This window comes from Camelus bactrianus, chromosome 2 (assembly GCF_048773025.1).
Source record: "Camelus bactrianus isolate YW-2024 breed Bactrian camel chromosome 2, ASM4877302v1, whole genome shotgun sequence".
Classification (NCBI taxonomy): domain Eukaryota; kingdom Metazoa; phylum Chordata; class Mammalia; order Artiodactyla; family Camelidae; genus Camelus; species Camelus bactrianus.
In genome coordinates, this window is record NC_133540.1 from 52,466,458 (window position 1) to 52,492,690 (window position 26,233).

The 26,233-nt window shown below is 34.7% G+C and overlaps 1 long non-coding RNA gene across 1 annotated transcript in view; it reads right to left on the reverse strand.

The window, feature by feature from the left end:
- Nucleotides 1–26,233, reverse strand: part of LOC141573462 (uncharacterized) — a 51,730-nt gene continuing 25,497 nt past the window's right edge. Inside the window, exons 2-3 of the long non-coding RNA XR_012499219.1 lie at nucleotides 2,138–2,235; nucleotides 1–942 (exon numbers count right to left, since the gene is read on the reverse strand). This is a non-coding gene — a long non-coding RNA (uncharacterized LOC141573462). The remainder of the gene's footprint in view (nucleotides 943–2,137; nucleotides 2,236–26,233) is intronic.

Consider the following 26,233-nt stretch of genomic DNA (forward strand, 5'->3'; position numbering starts at 1 on the left):
AAGAAAGACTCACAAATTTGTAAGTTTTTCTTTAATGTTTATTATATTTTAAAGCATTTAAACTATCAAGAAGAGAGAAGAGTAAGAGGCTTTAAAAATACTTCTAGATAACTAGCAGAAAATGCATGTATAGTTCTACTTTACATGAATGTTTTTATTACTGCTATACAATTTCTGAAACATTCCCTGTAAATTAATTCCTATTTTAAAAACACTAAGAATTCAACTACTTTAAAGATCTATGAGATAAAAGATTTGGTTAAATGAAATATCCCTTTGGAATGAAAGTAATTTCCCCCTAATTTCTCTTTTATAATTTATTTTCTTTAACAGGTCACTGTATTGCTATGTATTACAGAAAATGTTGATTTAGAAACTTGTCAAGGTCATACAAATGGCCAACAGACACATGGAAAAATGCTCAATATCACTAATTATCAGAGAAATGCAAATCAAAACTATAATTTGTTATCACCTCACACCATTCAGAATGGCCATTATTAAAAAGTCCACAAATGATAAATGCTGGAGAGGCTGTGGAGGAAAGGAAACACTCTGACACTGTTAGTGGGAATGTAGTTTGGTGCAGCCATTATGGAAAACAGTATGGAGATTCCTTAAAAAACTAAAAATACGCTTACCATATGATCCAACAATCCCACTTCTGGGTATATATCTGGAGGGAACTCTAATTTGAAAAGATACATGCACCCCATTGTTCATAGTGCACTATATACAATAGCCAAGACATGGAAACAACCTAAATGTCCATTGGCAGATGACTGGATAAAGAAGCTATGGTATGTTTATACAATGGAATACTACTCAGCCATTAAAAATTCAATTTGCAGGAACACGGATGGATCTGGAGATCATCACTCTAAGTGAAGTAAGCAAGAAAGAGAAAGAAAAATTCCTCATGATATCATGCCTGTGTGGAATCTAAAAAAAAGAAGAAAAGAAAAAAGATGGTAATGAACTTATCTACAAAACAGACACAAACTCAGACACAGTAAACAAAGTTATGGTTACCAGGGGGAAAGTGGGTGGGAAGGGATAAATTGGGAATTCAAGATGTGCAAATATTAACTACTATATATAAAATAGATTAAAAAACCAAATTTCTTCTGTATAGCACAGGGAACTATATTCAATATCTTGTAACCTATAATGAAAAAGACTATGAAAATTATATGTATGACTGAAACATTATGCTGTTCATCAGAAATTGACACATTGTAACTGACTATACTTGAATTAAAAAAAAAACAACTTGTCAGGTAAGTGAAATGCCTATAACAGCATGTAGGGTTTTCTCTAAGAAAACCACCATACTTACATAAGAAATGAAATTGTTTATGAGGCAAATACTTCCTGGAGCTTACTCTGTGGTTTTATTAAAAGAGTAGGAAGTTTTGTGGTGTTCCTCATTGAAACTAATAGCCTCAATACTTTATACTGTTTTTTAATTTGTTTGTTTTTATAGCTTAATTCTTACTTTGAAGTTGAGTATTCTCTCCCTCCAAAATTTGAAATGTTAAAAACAACTAGAAGAAGAAAGTGCATTCTGTGATGAATCAAAATAAAACCTATATTCAAAGGGAGATTGATAATATAATAGCATTAAGTGCTGCTTATTTTTTAATGATCTGTTTGGGATTTTAAATATTTATATCATTTTGTAACATATACACAAAACCAGTAGAAACAAAGTACTATTATAAAGAAATCCACTATTCTAGATATTTGGACCGTAAAAATACTAAAAATTATTTTTGTAACTTTATACCAAACTACCATAATGATGGATTTAGTTGTATACATTCTTTAAAACATGTGACATATTATTGTACCCAATGCAAATATTGCAATGTTTAGAATATTTAGAATTAAATTTCTAAATTCCAAAAAATTAAGTTTCAAATGAATATGAAAAGACAATCCTTGTATATATGCTCAAAAATAAAGATATTGAAACCAAATCATAGTTAACATGGTAAATCTGTTTCAGATTATAAATCAGTGCATCCAAGAGAAATCATTGGAGTTGCCTTACTTTCTCCATTCCTGGTATTCTCCGGGCATTTGTGTCAAATAACTTAGGAATGTGCAGAATTAGTATTCACTGGCTACTCACTGGTTGTTCAGAATTTCCTCTGATTTGAATCATCTCTGCATTTTTTTCCTCCCATCCATTTTTAGGTCAGATGTACAATAAATCAAAGCATGTTGATCCTAGTGAAATTTAACAGAGAAAAACAGCTTTGGCTACAGAAACTTGAAAAGCTTTACTGAAGGGGAAAAAATTGGACATTTTCTCATCCTGGAGAGAAACTAGATTCTAACTTAAATTTCCAACTGTAATAGTTTTGCTATTTCTCTAAAGGCTGAACCTTGCATATAGTAAGACTTACCTTAAGCCAAAATACGTAGTTTCATATTTGTAGCACAGTAATACTGCTATGTAAGTTAACTAATTCAGGAAAACTGGAAATCATATTACAAAGAAGCAACTCTCACATCTATATCCAAGTCTAGGCTGCTAGTTGCTGAAAACAGATACTATATTCATACTAGGGTCGGGGAACACATGATTCTGTATATATGTATATATACACATGCACATATGCATATATAGCAATAGTAAAATTTGGAAAATTTTTGCTGAGTATATAGGAAGAAGACCTTTGTATTCAAAATATTGAATACGGACTTGTAGTATACATTCATAAAGCAAGTTAATTATTTTCTTCCACTGACCTTTCTTTGAGGCTGGTTCTCCCCCTGTGGCTGGATACAAACTTAAGCAGTCTTCATGCTTTTTCTGGTTATTTTTATTTATTAGAAACAGTTATTTGATTGTTTAAGCTCCAGTCTTGGTTTAACAATCAAAATATGAGGTCAAAATTTAATTTCAGCCTTCAAGTTAAGGAATATCTCCTTACGTGGTCTCCAGGCCACTTGCAGGCCTGAAGCTAACACTTCCGGAGGTAGAGAAAGGAGGACACAGTCTGCTGCTTCTCTCTTTCCATTGGGGATGCTCCAGCTCCATCTCCTTCAGGCCTACGGACCCTCCCAAGGCTCAAGTGTGGAGGCTGGGGGGATTTAATGGAAGCCACTTACAGGAAAAGTTCTTACTAAATTGGTACTGTCTTCATGACCTAGCACTGACACATTTTGGACTTGGCAGATATTTAAAACTGACTCTTTCTGGTGAGCATTTTCATGGGTTCTTCCAAAACCCACTGTACTCTCCCTGTGGGTTCCCATGACAAGAGCTGATGTGTTTCTGTTCCTGTTGGTCCTTGGCTTTATTTATTTATGTGGCTTACTTCTTCAGAGGACTATTCACCCCCTCTTGGCCATACTTTTGGACATAAACTAAAAAGACCCCACTCTGGCTTTCTTAAGTGAGTGGCCCACATTTGGTTCATGGAAAATCTCATTGTTTGCCCCAAAAGACTCTGGGAGCAGTAATTTACTGCTGGAACTCAGGAAAACCAGATATCCTATTACTAAGTGGTCACTTTACCCCTTTTGTGTCTGCTTTCTGAGCAACTAGCCAGCCATTCCAAATGGGAAGTAAACTCTCCCACGTCTCCCAGAACTTAAGTTCTCCCAGTGGTCTCCTTAAAGCCTCCTTTCTTGATTTAGGTAAAGGGGGACTAGCCTCTACCTCTCTTCCCTGAGGGGAAGGGTGATATTGCATCACAACAACAGTAAACTCTGAAAACTCTCTCCTCCAATCTGTAATTCCTCATCATTTGAGAACTTTGAAGTGGGTTAAGTAATTCAGAGCCTTACAACCAATTATCCTCTACTTCTTGTATAAGCCCTACGGGGTGGTTGTCATCTTCACTTGGGAATGTTGTATTTACTCTCTTGAGGTCCTAGCCAAAACTCCCACAGGTACTGTTGTACACTTCAATGAGAAATATATAAGTATATATACACACCCTGTAAAATAGTTCAATTTTTAAATTAAACTTTTTATTTTGAGATAACTGTAGATTCTCATGCAGTTGTAAGAAATAATAGAGATTGCATGTACCATTTACCTGTTTCTCCTAGTGGTAACAATTTGCAAAACTGTAATTCAGTATCACAACCAGGATATTGACATTGATAGAACACTTCTATCTCCACAAGGATCCTTCATGTAGCCCTTTAATAGCCACACCCACTTCCCTCACACTCCCACCTCCTCCCTTAACCCTTGGAAACCACTAACCGGTTTTCCATTTCCATTATTTTGTCATTTCAAGAATATTATACAAATGGAATAATACAGTATGTAACCTTTGGGGATAATTTTTTTACACTTAGCATGATTCTCTGGAAAATCAGCCAGATTGTTGCCTGTATCAATAGTTTATTCCTTTTTTATTGTTGAGCAGTATTGCATGATATGGATATACCGTAATTTGCTTAACCATTTATGTCCAATGACAAGTCTGATGATATGACCAATGAAGGACATATAGTTTTTTTTCCAGTTTTTGCTATTATTAATAAAGCTACTGTAAACATTCCTGTGCAGATTTTTGTGAATATAAGTCTTCATTTCTTTGGGATAAATGCCTGGGGTGCAATTACTGTGTCATATGGTAATTGCATGTTTAGTTTTTTTTTTTAAACTGTTTTCCAGAGCATTTGTATCATTTTATACTCCCACCAGGAATGTATAAGTGGTCTGGTTTCTCCACATCCTTGCTGGCATTTGATAGTGTTATTATTTATTATTTTACCTATTCTGATATTTTATTTACATACACACATACACACACATAGTGTGGCTTACATACCAATGTGATGAGAAAAAACACTGCAGACATATTTCTTATTTTGAAGTGAAAAAACTTTCTAATACTAAAACTATCTCATTGTGGTTTTAATTTGCATTTCCCTAATGAATAATGATGTTGAATGTAATTTCATGTTTATTTGCCATCTACATATCTCTTTTTGGTCTCTTCATGTCTCTTTCCCATGTATTAACTGCACTATTTGCTTTTTACTGTTGAGTTTTGAGAGTTCTTTATATAGTCTAGATATTAGTCCTTTGTTAGTATGTGGTTTTCAAATATTTTATTTCAATTGGCAGCTTGTCTTTTTGTCCTTTTAGAAGAGTCTTTCACTGAGTGAAAGTTTTAATTTTGATGAAGTCTGAGTTTTATTTTTATGGATCGTACTTTTGGTGTAAAGTAATAGTTAACATTTTTGTCTGTGTGGAAATAAATACATCATCTTTTTCCCTCACTTCCCATGTCGAAATCATTGGCAGTTCCTGTAAGAAACAACTCTATAATAATAATCTAAATATATCTACTTTTCCCTGTTTTTACAGCTACCTCTTTTCTGTTTGTCTTTCAGACACAAGTGCCTTTTTACTCTTGGCCCCAGCATCTGCAGGTCCCTCCTCCAATGCTGGTAGCTTTTCCTTAATAGGTCTCTCCACAGTCAACTGTTCTAAGGTGACTTCACTGATGACCCTATTCAAAGAATCTTATGTTTCTTCTATCACTTTCTGTTATTACTCTTTTTCATAATTATTTTATTTTGCACTTGACTAGCTGAAGTTATTTACTTCACTTGCCCCCACTCAAAGGTAATCTATCAGGGCAGTGGCCTTGACTGTCATATTCATCACATCTCAAACACCCAGCACATAGGGATCACTCAATTAATATTTATTAAATGTTTAATATTTCTATTTTCTGCTCAACAAGCAAATTGCCTTTTGAATATTCAACTCCTGCTAGTGGATGCAGTATGTCCTCAAAAAGGACTATTTATAATATTGCTATTGAATTAGAAAAACAAAGAAAAGTGAGTTCTAGTTTCTGATAAATTCAACTCATGTTACCACTAAGTCATGTTTTTTATTCCTGGTGCATGAAGCACACAAACGATGTAGGACAAAATATATCTCAAACATATCTTGATTCTAACTGCAAGAGAGGATACCATTATTGTGTTTCCAAGTTCCAGAAACCGTGGAAATTTTTATCCTTTGACTTCACCAGTAATTCTATGATTTAACATAAGCAAGTCTGAACAGATCTTTACTGCTTAGTGTCTTGTTCTGTTAAAAGAATATAAAGCAAGCTTACCTCATCAAGATGCTATGTAAAAGTTTCTATTTATTCCAAGTACTGTAGGATTTTTGTGTCTATATTTGTGTGGAACAGCACATTTATTACATGGTGGTATCAAAAGACTTTGTGCCACAAAGGATGCAACATTCTTAGAGATACTAGGGGATTATATTACATATGTTCGATTAATTTGGGGGATTGTGTTGCAGATAAATCTAAAGATAAAATTGGAATTTAGCTAGACTGAAAAATTGTCTTAGATTATTTTAAATTGTGTTTTTAGAATACAACTCAGATATCTCAGGATAGCCTCAGTGAACTATACCTTATAAACTTAAAAGTTTATAAAGTTTATGTGTGTGTGTATATTAGAACATTGAAGACATTCTTTATTTTGAAATGAAAAAAACTTTTTGATATTATTAGTATTCATTTACTTGAGACCCCGTGGAACTCAACACAATAATAAAACACAAGAATAGGGAAAAAAAATCATCAACTTATCCAAGATGTAACTCGGATTCTTAAATAATTCTAAAAGAAAATGAAATTTGAAATATACTATATAGTTTCATAAGATACATTGTGTATAGAGTTTTTAAAAGAATTTTAAAATGTCAAAACAGTCTTATAGTTACCTTAATATAACTAGGAGTATTTTAATAGAATTCAGTAAAATAAAAAATATAATTTAATTTATAAAATTAGAATTTTTATTTATAAATATAAAGTAGGCTTTTGAAATTCTGGAGCCATGAAAATGAACTAGCTTTATGACTTGGATAAAATCACCTAACCATTTTGTATCCCAGGTTCCTCAACTGCAATTCAAAGGGCATGAAATAATTCAGTGGTTCTCAGACATTTTAGTCAAGGACCCCTTTATCCTCTTAAAAACTGGGAACCTCAAAGAGCTCAATTTATGTTTGTGAGGATTATATCAATCATTATTTACAAGGTTAGAAATTAAAACCGAGAAAAACTTAAGAAATTCATTCATTTAAAAATAACTATCCCACTATACGTTAGCATAAACAATATGTTTTATGAAAATAACTGTATTTTCCAAAACAAAAGATTCTTTTGAAAAGATTGGCATTGTTTTACATTTTTAAAAAATCTGTTTAATGTTTGGCTTAATAAAGAATGGCCAGATTCTCATATTTTTTTCCTGCATTCACTTCGCTGTGTTATGTTGTTTTGGTTGAGGTATATGAAGAAAATCTGGTCTCGTGCAGATATCTGGAAAGGAATGTAAGCCTTTAAAACTTCAATATTCTTTTCAGATAATTATGGATATTCTTCTTCATACTACATGGAAACTTGACATGTGGTAATTTTTTAAAGCCTAGTTGCTATGTGAAATCTGAAATCATAGCAATGAATTTTTCATATCAAGAAGTTTGCCTTTTGTTAAAGTTTCATACCTTTTTGGGGATTGGCTTGACAAAACTAATAAATGTTATGCCACCCTTTAGTATACCACTGAAGAATGATGTGATAAGAGTTTTTTTCCTTTATCTTTATTTGACTACTTTTCATTAATGAATATTCTTTCATTGTCTTGAAAATATTTATTTTTGGTGAATTTTCTCAAGGCTAGATGATAGATAGTTAAATAGATATCACAGATTTCATAGTAAATAGATACCTTAGTAAAACGACGAACACTGAATATCATTAAGTTAGTTAGAAATTCTGTGAGTCTCTTCAAACTGAAAGATAGAAGTAGATTGGTGGGGGAGGGGAGAAGGTAGAACATTATTATTAATATATTATTCTCAGGGTTATATTTTCAGATGCCTATGGACCTATATTGAATATCCTAGTGTGAACATCTCTGATGGGCAGGACAAAGAGGAAAGAATAAGAAGACATTGCCTAGATTTATAATAATAGTAGAAAATGAAACTTGTGTATTTGAGAGCCGTATGACTCATGGATAATTAGTATGTTTGCCTTGATTGGGCAGAGGAATAAGTAATGTTGCTAGCAAAAGGATGCATGTGTTTTAAAACAGATTCTGGGAGGATTTGAATGGCTGTATGTAGAAGACAGATGGATAGCTGATTAGCATAAAGTATTGCTTTAAATATATTCCTCCATCAAAAGTGTTAGAAGTCGATCTGAAATTTGCCTCCAGCAGTCAGTCTGGGAAAGGAGAGGAAATGTGAAAATGTGATTATTTAATATTCAAAGAGGATTGCTCTGCAAATCTGGAAAATACAAAGATTCTCTATCAAAAGTTTGCCTTTTGTTAAATTTCATGTAATCTGTGAGGCAGTGGTTTAAAAAGCATCAGTTTGTTCTGATAGCATTATCTCATTGTACATACTCACTGATTAAACCTTTTATTCACCAATAAAATGTTCCCTATCATTAATTTTCGTCAGAACAATATACTACAAATGGTAGCTTGTAGATTCTGCTCTGTCATGCTTAACATATTGCATTATTCAATTGCTTTGGTATTCTCAGTATTAATCTTAGACTCTTAAATAATATCTTCTGGGTATTATGTCATTTCTATCCATATTGTACTTAATAAATCATAGCAATTTGAACTAGATAATTAAATGAAGGTTGAATACTATGGACTAGAATATTCGAAGGGCACTACTTTTTGTTGACCAACCTTATTTAGAAGGTTTCATGGATGTTTTTCTTGGTTAAAAATAAATGTTCAACATAACCACTTTTTCCTATGACTCACATTTTAGAAATAATAAGATCTTCATTATTAATATATTGAATAATATTCTTTAAATCATAGTTAAATATCTCTACTAAAATGTGTTGGAACTTGTCAAAAATGTTCCTAATACAGTTTTTTAATTATATATATATAATTTTTTCAGAATTTTGTGACTTTTTATTCAATATTTCATGTTCTTTTCTAACTTATGGAAAAGTGGGTCAGTATACAAATGTTCTGAGCATATTAATGTTTTTCAATTGTTTTTCACGCCCTGGCAATAAATGTGTTTGGCCCTGTGCACTTTATTTTTTCCCAAGACATCTTGTTAACCCCTTCCGGATACTGGAGTTTTTTTGTTGTTTTTTGTTTTTTCAGTAAGAGTAGGCCTACCTTACTGCCTTAAAGTGTATTATTAGGAACAATATATATCAACTTTGAAGACTCTAAACTGGTAGTGGTAACCTATCCTTGAGCTAGATCAATAGAAATGTTTTTCCTTTTTTTACATTTTATTTGTCTTCTGTCTCTGGTCAATATCTTTTAATACATCTGTGACATGAAGTAAATTGATCTGTAACATGTTTCTCAATTTATGTAGCTGATTTCATACATTTTAAACACTGTAATCAATCTTTCTAGTAGTTGCAATTTTTCCCTACTCAGGGAAAATGTTGGTGGAAAGTTATAGCCATATAAATATGGCTTTTATACCCTTCTAGCATTAATTTTATGTGCAACATTTAATTTTTTTCTAATATGCTTAAGAAAATGTAGAGGATTAGAAATTAATAAAAACTGATTAATTTAATTTTACTTTACAGTAAATTTAAGTCATTAAATTGTTTTGTATTTTTGATGATTTATTCTTTTTATGTTAATGTTACAGTTTTTCTAAATTTTCTATATTACGTTCACAGTGAAAAATCAGACTTTATTTTATTTTGCTATATGATATGTAAAATATAAGGTCCTAAACAACTGAAAGGAAATGTGCAAAATATAACCTCAATTATCTTGGAGTGGTGAGACTTAAGAATTTTAAGAACAGATAAACAAGATTATACTGTATAGCACAGGGAAATATACACAAAATGTTATGGTAGCTCACAGAGAAAAAAATGTGACAATGAGTGTATATATGTCCATGTATGACTGAAAAATTGTGCTGAATGCTGGAATTTGACACAACATTGTAAAATGATTATAAATCAATAAAAAATGTTTAAAAAAATAAGAAAAAAAGAATTTTAAGAACATATAACTATTCTGGATGAATAAGGGGGAAATGTCTTTTAAATTTAATTTTATATATGCAAGTCTTATGTCGAAATAATCAGAGAAAGTATCCTGAACTGTTTTATTTTACTTAGTGGTGTAGAAATATACAGAAGGAAATCAGATGAAGATTACACTTGTGGAATTGAGATAAAGAAACGAAAATACTCTAAAATTCTTTCCTACTTTATCTGGTGAATATTGCAGTTCATTACTTTATATCTTTTCAGTGATTATTTTGCTGAAGACACAGATCTCACTTCTGAGAGTAGGTAAATAAACATAGTCAAAGACCAAAGGTATTTTTGCGTTAATGTGGCTTATTCCAATGCTTCAGGAATTAGCTTGTTTAAAAGTAATTTATCAAGTACATGAGAAGTCATAACTTCAGTATGGCATTTCAGAAGTTCTACCTAAATATTTTAGTTAGGTATTTCTTTTTATAAGAAATATACCTCTTCAGTTTTGATCATTTTGACCCCAATGTTTTGGCCCTGAGGAAATATTAAATACAATTATTATAATTGGAGTACACAACTTGTGAACCAACTTAGACAATTTTCCAACCAGTCAGTACTTTCAACATTACACTACAAGCCAGTTAGTTCCTCCATCAATTTTCTATGTAACTTAGTTAACATTTCCAGTTTTCTCATTTTTAGTTTCACTTTCACTGAAGTTACTCTCACATTTTATAATCAATATTTTTAATTCATCTAAATTGATTTTTTTCCTAAATAAAATGAACCATAATTTTACTGTGAACTTTCCTTTTGTAACTGTTACAGCCATGCCATTTTTTTCTAGCCTAAATTTTATTTGATTTTTCTATATAAATGATTATTTTTGAAAAGATTATCTTGGAAAGAGTCACTCAATGCCTCTTCTCATAAGACATGAAGAAATATAAGAGACCCATGGAGAACTGTCTTCCAACAATAAGGCAAGAGGCCGAGAGGCTGCAGCTGTTCTGGTAAATTGACTGCTAAACTTTGGAATTAAGGGTGGCATCAATTCTTCCTTTTTTTTTTTTTTTTTTTTTTCTTGTCTATTTCTGTTTCCCAGAGGGGAGGGTATAGCTTAGTGGTAGAGCACATACTTAGCATGCATGAGGTCCAGGGTTTAATACTCAATACCTCCATTAAAAAAATAAATAAAAACCTAATTACCTCTCCCCTCAAATTATAAAAAACAAAAAAACAAAAAAACCCCTCTTTCCTTCTGTGTGTCCCTTCACTACTGTTTCTTGCATCTAGCATAATGCCCCAGCACCTAATACACTGCCTGGCATAGAGAAAGCCCTTATTTTTTTGAAAGACTAAACGAAGGAATTCAGTTTCCTTTCGCTGCAGCAGCAAATTACCACAAACCCAGCAGCATAAAACAACACAGATGTATTATCTTACATTTCTGTTTCAGAAGCCCAGCATGGGTCTCACGGGGCTAAAATCCTGGTGTTAATAATGCTGACTTCCTTTCTGGGGGCTGTAGGAGAGAATCTATCTTCTTGGCTTTTCTAGCTGCTTGAGGTCACCAGCATTGTTTGGTTCATGGCTCCCTTTTCTCCATCTTCAAAGCCAGCAACATAGCATCTCTCTGATCCCGCTTTCCTTGTCACGTCTCTTTCTCACTCTCTCCTTTTTTGGCTGACTTCCACTTTTAAGGACCCTTGTGCTTACATTGGGCCCACATGGATAATCCAGGGTAATTAATGTCAGCTGATTAGCATCCTTAATTCTATATGCAGCCTTCATTCCCAGTTCCCATGTAACATAAGATGGCAGCAGGTTCCAGGGATTAAGTTGTGGACATTTTTGAGGGGGGTCCATGTTATGCCTAAATCCTGCAGAACAATGCCTATTTTGGCCAGTCAGATCTAGCTAGGGGGCAAGGTAGCAGCAGAGAAATTTAACTGAAGAAACCACTTAGAAGGATGTTATAAACAGGGCAAGCTTGCTGTCTTTTGCTTATCTAGTGAACCCAGTCATTGCATTGTGATTTTAAAAATACCACTAAACTAAATGATGCATAAATATATTAAAATGATTATCCCTTGTGTTAGGATTATGGATTACTTAAGTGTTTTTTTTTAATGTTTTCTTGTATTTACAAAGTTCTCCACAATAAGTGAGTTTTGCGTTTATAATGAAAATAATTTTTCAGAATTGCCAATCTCCACAGACTGCGAAAGTTACAAACACACAGAAAAGAAATAAGTGAAATCGCACATATAAAATTGCTATAAATGACAAAGGCTAAATACATATAATGACCACAAACTCAACATAAGTTTGCCAATAAACATATTAAGAACACTGTGGATCACATTTCAAAATATGGTAAGATTATCAAGTCATCCTGCTCTTACACTTGGCACAAGTTATTCATAGCATCCTATTTCTTTTCTGAATTTCTAGTAAATGTACCATGTAGAGGCATTAAAATGACTTAAAAAATTAGATGGAGTAAGTAAGAATTATTTCTTCTGATAAAGAAATTGGTGAACAATGGGTTAAAACATGGTCAGAGGACAAGAATAAACTTGGCAAGCACTGGGCTTCCTAGTGCTTGTCTCTGTCTTAGGTTGAGTTGTGAAGGGATCAAGAAGTAACCAGGTTCGGCTTCTAAAGATGCTCTCAGCTAGACTCTGGCTGCAGGTTATGGTTACTGAAAGCCCGCACATGCAAGTTTTGAGCCATTCCAGATGAAGCAAGGAATGTACCCCACTGGCTGATGAGACTCGGGTTTTGATGATTGATCCAGTACTTGGAGTGCCAGGGATAGGTGCCTGGAACATGGAAAACTGGTTTTATGCCTCAGTTTCCCTGTTCAGCACTCCTTCCCCGGACTAAGACTAGAGTTCTACCCAGAACCTCAGCCTGTCCCAGATGGACTGGATCACCAATGCTATGCCAGCACCAACCCTAGAGCACTGATTCAAATCTGTCCAGGACAGCTGAAGTCACGCCGTGGAGGGTATAATTTTCCAGAACCACTATGCTTTTCTTAAATATGGCTATAAGTTTTTTTCATTTTCAAAGTCATATAATTACATGACAGAACCTTAGAAAATTTAGGAAATAAGGACAAATTCAATACACAATACCCCAACCCCAACACAATCTTCTCATGGAGTTTGGTATAGTTATTCCTAGAAAGTTTTGTATGGGTAGTCATTTTTATAAGCAGGTAGAGCAAAGTTCCCAGCTTGAGAATAAACTGCTTACCACATAACTCAGATACACTTAGCATGTCCCTAAGTCCTGCTGAGACCTGCCAGGAGACAGAATTGGGAGGAGGACTCTCAGATGGGATTCCTTCCAGCCTCATTGACCCATAGATGAGTTCTAGGGAGAGGGGACAGCAACTAAATATCAAAAACCCTTCTCACCAACCAACCAACCAACCAACCAACAAACAAATGGAAGCCAGATCTCATTACTGTTTGAGGCCCAGGTGTTACTTTATCACTAAAGTGAGAGAAGAGTGATTCTCACAGCTTCAGCAGTGAACGCAGTGGAACTTCTACATTAAGGGCTTGGGGACAGCTTCCTAGGACACTAATATGGAGGAGGAGGAAGAGAAGAAGCAAGATCTGATAAATGAGATGACTGAGTTCTTGAGCACACAGGTGATAACTTCTGAGAATGTGCAGAGATGGGCCTTTTGAAGAAGGACAGCCGGCCTCACAGTTGAAGATAGAGGAGAGGACTGTTACTGCGAACTTGTTATTCTGCCTCCAGACTGGAATGGCTTGAAGGAACTCGGGTCCATTTTGGAGGCTTTGGAGGAAAATGATATGCCAGTGCATTGTGCATGTGCTCCAACGACTGCTTTGTCCCCTAGAATTCATGGATATATTTGAGACAGTGGTGCAGACGTGATTAGAAGTCTGCCCTGTAGGCTCCTGGAAGGCTGGGACTGTGCCTACCTCATTTTCTATCCCAGCCCTTTGCACAGTGCTGCACACAGGAAGTGCTCAGTAAACATGTGCTCAATAAATGCCAAATAAATGCCAAATGAGGCCTGGTGCATTTAGTTACATGTGGAACACTCAGAGGTTATCACTGATTTGGGGAAACCAGTGAATGCTCTGTGACGAGGCTAAAACTAAAGAGATCCAGTGGACTGCTTTAAGCTCCTCAGAGGGTGGGAACTGATCTAACGGCCACAAATCACTTGTGTCCTTGGTGCAGATAATCTGCACAACTGTGATGGAATACCGTGGCTGGACGTGGTGGTTTTGCTCTGAGAACATTAAAAGAAGACTCTTTGTACAGTTAGAAACCTGAGAACCAGGTGCTGATGACCCAAGCAGGATGTCCACTGCCAGGAGGGAGGGTTTGTGGGATGAATGCTCTCTGATATGTCTGCCACCGCCGCTGTGTCTGTGTCCCTGGGGTGAGCTGCGGCCACCCCTTGCCTCCCCGGGAGACCGTCCAAGACCAGCAGATGATCTTGAGCTTCATGAGGTTAAGAAACTGACTTGAAAGCAGAAGAAACAGAAATGACCACCACATAAGACTACTTCATGCAGATTCTACGACTGAGGTTGTATGAGTCAGAGAAGTAAATTTAAACTCAAAATTTTAGCAGCTTAACGTAACAAAAATACTTAACTTCTAGGGAGTGCAAATTCATACACACTGTCTCAAGGGTAATTTGGTAATGTCATAATAATTCACCATGTGCCAGTCATTAAATGAATTTTCTCATTTGCTTTTCTCAATAGTCCTACATAGTCCTGCATCATGTACTAATATTAACTCCATCATGCAGATGGGGAACTGTGAGATGAAGTAAGTCATCCAAGAATGGACAGCCAGTGAGTAGCAGAGTGAGGCTTTACATGCAGGCAGCCAAGCTTTGGAAGCCAAGTTTTCAGTCCCTACACTGATCCATCTCTTTCTGTAGTGAGAGGTAAGGGCCCTCTGAATCCCTCTTCTGTGTTTTAGGAATTTGTTATAAGCACAAATAAGTATGTTTCTGAAAAGATTGGTGTTGCAACCCGGACTATAGTGGTGAAAGACTGTAAGCATCTAAAGTGAGGAAGCAGCGGGTGTGGGGGGAGGGTACAGCTCAGTGGTAGAGCACATGGTTAGCATGCACGAGGTTCTGGGTTCAATCCTCGGTACCTCCATTAAAATAAACAAACAAACAAACAAACAAGCAAACCTAATTATCTCCCTCTCCAAAAAAAAATTTAAAAGAAAAGAAAAAGAAAGTGAGCAGCAAATCTTAGATATTAAGCCTCTGCAGGTCCTACAGTCAGTAGATCTGATCACCTACCATGGGACTTTGTGCAAGTCACTGACCTGTTCCAAACCTCTTCTGTATTGGAACAGTAATGTGCCAACCTCACAGGAAATTAAAATAGGAAAATACTGCTTTCTGGATGGCTAAACTAAAGATGTGACTGCCTGCATTAAAATTAAAGTCCTTTAGAAAAATCTCCAAACTTATGATAATATAATTATATAAATAAAGCAGTGTTTTGCTACGAACATGATCAGTTCAATCTTCAGTGAATTATAGTTTGAGAAACCTAGAGGGAAATTGTAAAGAGTTAAATTTCTAAATCTGCAGCAGCTCTGATGAAACGATGGCTGTCCAGCCTGCCTCCCTCTGCTGTCTATCTGCATTTTTACATAAAGCAACAGTCTACGAAGGCAGAGGTTCTACAGGGTGTGTGGTGTGTGTCCACTAATACAAGGTCTACTGTTGTTTGACTTTAGTTCAAAGACGGAAGGTTACTTTTTTGGTTTCGATTCTAGAAATCATCCCATCTGGTTCTACACCACTTTGACATCCAGGTAATTGTTCATGTTCCACCACAAGGGTCGTAAAAGGAAGTACACAGCCTTGAGGCAGTGATGTTTCAGACCAAGGGCAGCTTTGAATCTCACCTCTCTCACACTGGCCCACCAAGTGAAATACTGAGTTCTCTGTGTACTGGTAAAACAAAATGAAGGACACTTCTTTAAACCTTTTATCTTTACTGGAACTAATTTTTACTATTATGTTGTCTTTCTTTTCAATTTAGAAAGGTAATAAGAGAAAGAATTATAGGGGGAACTATGTTTCTGTTTCAATGTTTTGAACAGAGTAATCTGTTGAGTCTGACATTTTTTTAGAAACCTTGCACATGATTTTTAAATAAAGTTTGCTGCTTCTTAAGGCTCATTTAAAGAAACTTCAAAATACAAAGAAATGTATGAAAATTATCTTGTGATTTCTACAATTCAGTGGGACTTATTTAAGATTAAAGTGCCAGTAATAATTTTTGCTGCCCAGCGGAAACACAGAACCTAGATCAGATGGTCCTGACTATGTATAACACTGACAGTAGCGTGTAGGAACAGGCACTGTATTCTGGAACATGCTGCTCCTGTTTTGAAATTTTGGACAACTTTCAAGAGAGGGTTTTTTTCTCCATAATCTTTCTGAGATAGAGTCAAACTTAAAAAAAGATGTTTTTTTCTTTTATTAAAGTACTGTTGATTTACAATGTTGTGTTAGTTTCTGGTGCACAGCATAGTGATTCAGTTATACATTTATTTATATATATATTCTTTTTCATTGTAAGTTATTACAAGATATTGAATATAGTTTCCTGTGCTATACAGTAGGACCTTGTTGTTTATCTATTTTATATATAGTATCAAAGTCTTTTTTGATCTCAGTCCGGATTTTATCCTTGGTGGGCCCCTGGTTTCTCACTGAAGATAGCCAGCAGCAGATGCAAAGGGGAGACATTGCACAAAGGCAAGAGCAGGCGGTGTTTGGTACCCAGGAAGAGACAGAGGAGTGATCAATATACAGTTAGGGGTTTTTGCACATCTAATTTTTGTTATTCAGGAAGTACTGCTTCTTAGAAGAAAAGTACCACAATTAGTCAGGATCCAGTCAGGAAAATAGGGCCCACACCAGGTAGTAAAATAGAATGTGATATAGGAACCTGTTACAAAGGTCCTGAAATCTGAGGCCAACATGAATTTTTGCACATAGTGTCTTTAACGTGAGGCTGTTTCTTTCATTTAGGGAAGAATGTAGTAAAAACAGAACTTTTTCAGTTATTTCTTTCTTAGGACTATTATTTTCCCTGTACATTTTTGAAAATATGTTTAACACAGTTATTCTAAAACCCTTTCCTTATTTACTTTTCCTACTAATGCAACTCATACTCTTTAAAATATATAAAATATATATATTTAAAAAATATAAAAATTAACAATGCAGATTTTAGAAATAAAAAATGTTGGGGCGGGGACTTTAAAATACCAATTATTCTATACCCAGAGATAATACTTTCAAATTTTTGGTTGAAAAATTTATAGAAAAATCTGTATAGTGTCATATAGCTTGTTACTAGCTTTTTTCCCCAGTGAACTTATTTTGTTTTTTCCCTACTTCATTAAATATTCTTCAGAAATTTTCCCTTTGGTGGGTTCAATATATTCCAATTCTAAATTTCTTTACCCTTTTATTGCTTTGGACATTGAGTTCATTTCCAGCTATGTTATTTCAAATAAAGCTAAAATGTAAAATTCTTATAAGCTTTTTCCTGCCTCTTTGATTATTTCCAAAACTAAAAGGAGTCCTACCTTCTTTTTGTCTCTTCTTAATTTGCAAGAGAAAAATCAGCTCTACTTGTGCCTTAAATGACATGGCTTCTTAAAAGTTAAAGAAAATTGTAACTTTAACATACAATTATATATAAAAATAATCAATTTCAGCAACCTCAGGCTTTCATGCCCCTTAATCCCCTCAATAGCCTCTTTGTTTTCTCTTTGTTTTCCTCTTAATGAACCTGATATTCTGCAGTATCATTGTTCAAGAAAAAGAATCTGATTTTTTCATATAGACTTTCTACTTTATTCAATACTCTAATTGGAGATAATATTATTTTCTACTATTTCAATAAACTATATTTCAGCTAAGTAATAAGCTTGGATATATATCCTTATACTTGATATTGTTTCTGTGGGAAAATGTATTCAGAGATCCAAATGCATATACATAAATGAACTTTAACAACACAATTTGCTTTTAAGTAAAGGACTTCTAGTATCTCAAAAAGTAAACCATATTAATTAACCTCATTTCATAATTCATATACTACCAAATAGCATTGTGCTTGAATATGTAATTCATCATCTGGTCAAATATGACAAAACATCTTTTCTAAGGAATATACGTGTCTGTGTGTGTGCATTAAATATTAGATATGGTAGATTCTTTGAAATCTAGGCATTGGAATTATTAGCATGACCCTTAAATTATATTGATCTCTAGAAGGAGACTATAAACTGTATCAGTGAAGGTCCTGAGCAAACTATATAAAATAGCATAGTCACCTCTGTTGTTACTGTCCTTTTGTCCTGCTTTATTTTCTTTTTATAACATTTATCACCTGGCTTATAATATATTTATATGTTTTATATTTTTTGTATGCCATCCTTCACTAGACTGTAAGCACCAGAACAGGACATTTCTTTCATTCTCTGTTTTATTCACAGGTACATAGTATGCGCTCAATAAATGTCTTATATGAGTAAATGACTATTATGTGAATAAACTGTAAGATTCTTTGTTTCCCGATTTGATACGATAAAAAAAAATATGACAAAATATTGAAAAATTTGTAAAGAAGCCCAAGTTTAAAAACTTGCAAGTGTCATATTTTTATTAGCCTTTAAAATATTGAATGTGTCACATCTTGAGCTAAATCTATACAAAAAAGAAATATGAATCTCAAAGCCTGTATAGAAAATACATATTTTTTCTTTCCAAGTGAACTAAAGAGTTTTGTTTTAAAAAATATGAGAGGGACATAATTCTTTAAACCAAGTAGCACTGCTAATGACTTTAGAAAGTGGTTGCCCTGAACTTCATTGAAAGTCACAAATATGTTTTTCATCTAATACAGACTTCACTTGCTTTATTCTTAATAAGTTAAACCTCCCACACCATAGAAATTATCCTTGGACAATGCATAACATGTAATTCAAAATTTCTGAAAATGAAGAATTCTCAACAATTCAAAGATAAACTGCTTAGTCTTGTTTTTTGGAGGAGCAAGGCTACAAAGAAATAATAATAAGATGACCAAGGTCAAACCTCGTCTGGCTCCCCACCCCCAACAATTCTTAGGCATTTGTCACAGTGTTTAACAGAAGTTCCCAAAGGTAAATGGGGGAATGGAATTAGAATAGATTCTAAACAAATATTTATTAAGATCCACAACTGTATTCATTGTTAGTAACTGGACCTCCAAAGCAGAGTAATGAATTTAAATACAAAATAACAGGAGTAACTTTTTAATATTCATAAAAAGAACTACAAGTTGGGTTGGAAACAGTAGAGAAAGAATCATCAAAATCAGTCAGTCTTACAACCGAAGACTTTGTTTCATGCATCCCTGAGAGGTGAGCTTGTTAATGTACCAATGCCTGCACATTTCTATTATCCCTCTTTTCTCTCTTTTTCACTCTACCCTTCCCCTTCCAGACCCCTTCCATCTCTCTCAACACAGCCACACCACACACCGATGCACATGCTTATCTGTTTTTGGTATGAAGCTATTGTCTTAATTTTATTGTTGGCAAGTTATCTTTACTAATGGATCTAGTTACAATTATTTCATTAGAACAATTACAACAATAGCTGCCTATTAGCACAGAAAGGCATAGGAATTAAAAAAGTAATTCCCTTTTCTTTTTCTAAAGTACATACCTCTTAACAAAAGCAATTATTTTTGCCATTTCCTGCAGATATCAGAATGTTCGTATCACTAAAGAAGTAAGATTTTTTGTTTAGTTTGGCCTCTGGAAACACAAGGAAAGATATTTATATCAAAGACCAAAAAACCACCAAGAAATTTTACTCAATAATACTAATGCTAGCAAATCTATCCTAAGAAAATATTCTAAAATATGGAAAATTTTGAATGCAATTATTGCTGTAGGCAAAAAAACAAACAAACAAACAAACAAAAAAACAACTCTGGCTAAATCTAGCAAATAGGAGAATTTGTTGGAAAGAGAAATCACAAATTTGATGGCACATTTGTAAAATAGCTTCAGGAATAGACAGGAGCTAAGGAACAACACTAGAATAGGTCCAAGGTACAGGAATTCCTAGAATCTCTTGTCAGTGTGCAACCACTGAAATTAGTCAGTTCCAACTACTTTTTCTTTCTTGATTTCAGTATGCTTAAGATTCAAAAAGAGAGAAGGCTGAATTAAATAAAATCAGAAATGAAAGGGGAGATATTACAACTGATATCACAGAAATAAAAATACTATGATAATTATATGTCAGCAAACTGGATAACCTAGAAGAAATGGATAAACTCCTAGAAACATGCAACCTACCAAGACTAAAACATGGTGAAACAGAAAATATAAACAGACTGATTAACTACTTAGGAGATTGAATTAGTAATCAAAAACTTCCCAATAAACAAATGTCAAAAAATTCACTGGTGAATTCTACCAAACATTCAAAGAATTAATATCAATCCTTCTCAAACTCATTTCATGAGGCCAGCATTACCTCAATATCAACATCAGACAGGATGACACAAGAAAAGAAAACTACAGGTCAATGTTATTGATGAACATAGATGCAAAAATCCTCAGAAAATATTAGCAAACTGAAAAATTCAACAATACATTTAAAGACTCATACATCGTGATCAAATAGGATTTTTTCCAGATGTGCAAAGATCATTCAACATCTGCAATGCAGTCAATGTGATATATACCAGATTAACAAAATGAAGGGTAAAATCATATGATCATCTCAATAGATGCAGAAAAAGCATCAATTTATTAAAAGAATCAATATTATTAAAATGTCTATACTACCCAAAGCAATCTGTAGATTCAATCTAATCCTTATCAAAATTCCAGTGACATTTTTCAGAGAAACAGAAGAAACAATCCTAAAATTTGTATGGAATCACAGAAAAACCTGAATAGCCAAAGCAATCTTGAAAAAGAAGAACAAAACAAGGGGCATCATGTACACTGATTTCAAACTATATTACGAAGCTACAGTAATCAAAATAGTATAGTACTAAGTGGGGATAAAACCAGACACATAAATCAATGGGACAAAATAGAGATCTCAGAGATAGACCAACACATATATGGACCATTGACTTATGACAAAGGAGCAAGGATATACAATGGGGAAAGCACAGTGTCTTCCGTAAGTGTTGTTGGGAAAACTGGACAATCATATGCAAAAGAATGAAACTTGACCATTATCTCATACCATCATAAAAATTAACTCAAAATGGGTTGACGACATGAACATAAGACCTGAAACCATAAAACTCCTAGAATAAAACATACTTGATAAACCCCTTGACATAGATCTTGGCAATAATTTTTTTAAAAAAAAATCTGGCATCAAAAGCAAAAGCAACAAAAGCAAAAATAAATAAGTGGAACTACATCACACTAAAAAGCTTCTACACAGCAAAGGAAACGATCAACAAAATGAAAAGGCAACCTACTGACAGGGAGAAAATAATTGCAAATCATCTACCTAATAAGAAGCTAATATCTAGAAAATATAAAGAACTCATACAACTCAACAGCAAAAAAAAAAAAAAAGAAAAAAAAATCTGATTAAAAAATAGGCAGAAGAGCTAAATTGACATTTTCCCAAAGAAGACATATAGATGGCCAATAGGTACATGAAAAGATGCTCCACATAGTTAATTATCAGGGAAATGCAAATCAAAACCACAATGAGATATCTCCTCACACCTGTTGGAATGGGTGTTATCAAAAGGCAAGCTATAACAAGTGTTACGAGGATGTGGAAAAAGGGGAACCCTCATGCACTGTTGGTAGCAATGTAAATTGATGTAGCCATTTTGGAAAACAGTTTGGAGTTTCCTCAAAAAACTAAAAATAGAACTAACATACAATATAGCAATTCCACTTCTGGGTATTTAGCTGAAGAAAATGAAAACACTAATTCAAAAAGATAAACAACTCTACCTTCATTGCAGCATTATTTACAATAGTTAACATGTGGGAACAACCCAACCATCCATTGATAGATGAATAGATAAAGAAGATGTTTATATATATATACACACATACATATAAATATTATTCTGCCACAGAAAAATGAAAAAAAGAAATCTTGCCATTTGCAACAACATGGATGGACCATTAGGGTATTATCCTAAGTGAAATAAGTCAAACAGAGAGAGAGAAACATTGGTATGATCTCTCTTATATGTGGAATCTAAAAAACAAAGAAACAAAACAGCTCATAGATGCAGAGAACAGATTGATGGTTGCCAGAGGTGAGGGATAGGGAGGGGAGAAATGGGTGAAGGGGGTCAAAAGGTAAAAAGAAATTGAAAAGAATTATTTGAGAAATAGCCAATAAAGTCTTCTTATTCTATTCGTAAAATTTCTTTATTTTTATCAAGAGGGACATTATTAATTTAGACTTCCTATAGGTATTTAGATGTAGAAGAACATGATTTATAGACTAATTCTTTAAAACATACTTTTATAACTTTGAAGTACACACAATAGCTAGAATCCATCTAGGAGAGGATCACAGAAGACCCATTGCTTCATTAATGGATTAAGCTGCTTTGTGATGACAATTTAAAATTTTCATTTTTTCAACAAATGATTATTGAATTTTTTCCTATGGCCAGTTTCAGAGGTAACTGCCAACATATAATTGTTTTATAGAGGTGGTTGAAAAGATAAATATTATAAAATGCTTTTTGGAGGCAGGTTTATATGCTTAATTTCTAAAGTATTTTTTTTTTAAAAAAAGGTAATATCAATATAAATTTAATTTCACTCTATGAATTATGATGGTTATGCAGTCTGAATTAGTAAAACCTCAGGTTCTCAAAAGTGTTACCGAGGTTATTCTTGGTACAGGAATACCTTGTTTTATATATTACACTTTGCTTTGTTGTGCTTCAAATATAACTGTGGCAAACCTGTGTCAAGCAAGTCTATTGGCAACAGCATTTGCTAACTTTGTTTCTCTGTGTCTCATTTTGGTAAATCTCGTAATATTTCAAACTTTCTCATTATTATTATACTTGTTATAGCGATCTATGATCAGTGATCTTTGATATTACTACGGTAATTGTTTGGAGCAGGGGGCACCATAAACCACACTCATAAAGATGGCAAACTTAATAAATGTGTATTCTGACTGTTCCACCGACTGTCCATTCCTTTGTCTCTCTTCCTCTCTACTGGCGTCCTTATTCCCTGAGACACAACAGCATTGAAACTAGGCCAATTAATAACCCTACAATCGCCTCTAAGTGTTCAAATGAAAGGAAGAGTCCACACTGCTCACTTTAAATAAAAAGCTAGAAGTGATTAAGCTTAGTTAGGAAGGCACGTAGAAAGCCAAGACAGGCCAAGAGCTAGGCCCCTTGCGCTATATGGTTAGCCACATTGTGAACACAAGGGAGGCTTTCTTGAAGGACTACTCCTGTGAACACACAAATGATAAGAAAGCTGATACGGAGAAAGTTTTAGTGGTCTGGATAGAAGATCAAACCAGCCACAACATTCCATTAAGCTACAGCCTAATCCAGAGCAAGACCCTAACTAGGCTGAGAGAGGTCAGGAAGCTGCAGAAGAAAAGGTTTGATGCAAGCAGAGGTTGGTTCACGATGTTTAAGGAAAGAGGCAGGCTGGCTGACTCTGGCTGGTTATCAACAAGGGGCAAAAAACACCACCCTTTTGAAAAACAGGACATTTTCTCTTATCCCGCAGCTGGCTCCTCGGTTCCAAGGACACAGCCACACAACAGGATGTTTTATGTTCCACGACTGCCGCATCAATCCCAAGGACGTACCCCTCTATCTCTTTCTTTGTTCTCTTTTTCCTGCGAAAGTTTCTATTTTAGGGCTGAGCTCCACGGGAGGAAAGAGCCAATAACAGAAGATGACTGGTATGAAGGGAAAATATTGCAAACCTTTATCAGTAAACAAAGAATGCTGAAGCCATCAAGTCATCAGTGGCTGCCGCCCCCCCCCCCCCCCCCCCCCCGCAAATGAAGACAAGCCTGCAGCCTGGCCTCCAGCCACCCATAATGGTGCAACCTGAGGGGACTCAGAATAAGAAAGGACAGGATACTGGTCCTAGATAGCTAGATGCTTGTCAAAGGAATGAATTCAATAAGCCCATACGCCCATACGTTTGCTCCCTCCCATACACAGAAAAACGCTAAATTCTTTAATTTGACATGTCTGGTTTTCTTCAGTTAATTAAAAATAATCTTTTAATGTTCCAACTATCTGGTCTTTGTTGTAAAACTCCTATATATCCTGGCTCCTCCCCTACCTCTTTGGAGCAGTCCCTCAGAGTGATCTGGGAGGCTGTTATCCAGGGCTCAAAGAGGTTTGGGCCCTCAGAAATGCCTGCCAAATAAAACACAACTCAACTTTTTGGCTGTGCGTTTATTTCAGTCAACACTGGCACCACTGGAATGAAGACAACGATAGCAGAGCCTTCAATAAAAAAGACTCCACACCCCGATTGAAGATAACCTCATTGTGTAGCCTGAATGTTGTCAGTGATCCTGCTGCTGCTCATCCTTCGGATGTTACTGATTACACTCCAAAATCGTGTGACACTTTAACTCAAGCAGCTCCACTTAAAAATAATAACTAAAATTATAAATTAAAATACACAATTGTTTCATGAGAAGAGGAAATGTTTTCAGACACTATGGTATCTATAAAATAGATTTTATCTAAACTGGCAATTGCATTTAAATATAAAAGGCATGAATCCTGCTATAAAAAGTAACATCAAAAGTACAATCTTGATTTCTTCTCATAAATTTTGGGATCTTGAATGCAAACAATGGTCATATGTTGCAGGAAATAGATCTTAGAAGTTAAGGTAAATTTGCTTTTCCAACTTCCTGACTGATTGCTGGACTGGAACACCTCTCCTCTCTCTCTCTCTCTCTCTCTCTCACACACACACACACAAGTAAAAACATTTTGGATACATTTAACTTAAAAATTTTAGAAAATGTGATAGGAAATTGTTAGTGGGTTAGCAATATACATTTCATGTCTTCAGAGATTCAAAGTGGGAAGACCCAATAGGCAGCTCTGTTCATTAAGAAAATAGTGGGTTGTGACTCGATGAGGTAAAAAGCTTTGATTTACCGCACTTAAGTTCCATTTAGGGATACTTGTACAGCTGTAAAGTGCCTTTTGTGGATGTAGTTAGTCTATTTGATTTGTTACCATTTCTCTATAGGAATAAAGATAACATAAAGGGAGTCTCTGAAGAGGTATTAGAGACTTCAGTACTAGCCAACCATCTTTCTAATTATCCTTTTTCTCTTCTCTGTATTTAGACCACTTAATTCATTTAGAGTCCCCACTGAAACTCCCGCACACCCTCTACTGTGAGCCATCTGTGGAAAGACTTCCTCTATACAACCCATTTTGCATGATATAATGAAAGGGCTGAGCAGAAGGGATTTGTTAGGCATAATTTACATCTACTGCATAGTCAAACCTTAATTATTTAGTGGCTGATTGTCCATTTAGGGGATTATAAAAAGCATTTTGTTTCTACTCTGTCTCGCTGTTGCTAACTGTTTAGCCATTTCACTAATTATTGGCATGTCTCTTAAGAGTGATCTGGGGATACAGTAAAGCTGAGAATCACATTGTGATCCATCATTTTGCTACTTCTTAGAAGATCTAATAAAATCTTTAATGACTCAGGGGATTGAAGCTTGTGTGTAAATCAGTGGACTTTGATGTTTTCATTATCCGTGTTATTCTCTGTCTCCTGAGAACAATTAAAAGTTTTCTTTCTATATGTTGAAAACCTTAAGAATAAGAACAGGTATCTTAGTGGGTATCTTAGTTTGTTCAGGCTGCTGTAACAAAATACCACAGACTGGGTGGCTTATGAAGGCTGGAAGCCTGGAAATTCTGGAGGCTGGAAGTCCAAGATCAGGGTGCCAGCTCTCTCTGGATTGGAGACATCTCTCATTGTATCCTCCTGTGGCAGAAGGGGCTAAGGAGCTCAGAAAGATCTCTTACAAAGGCACTAATTCCACTCATGACAGCTCCACCCTAATGACCTCATCAACTCCAAAATGCCCCTCC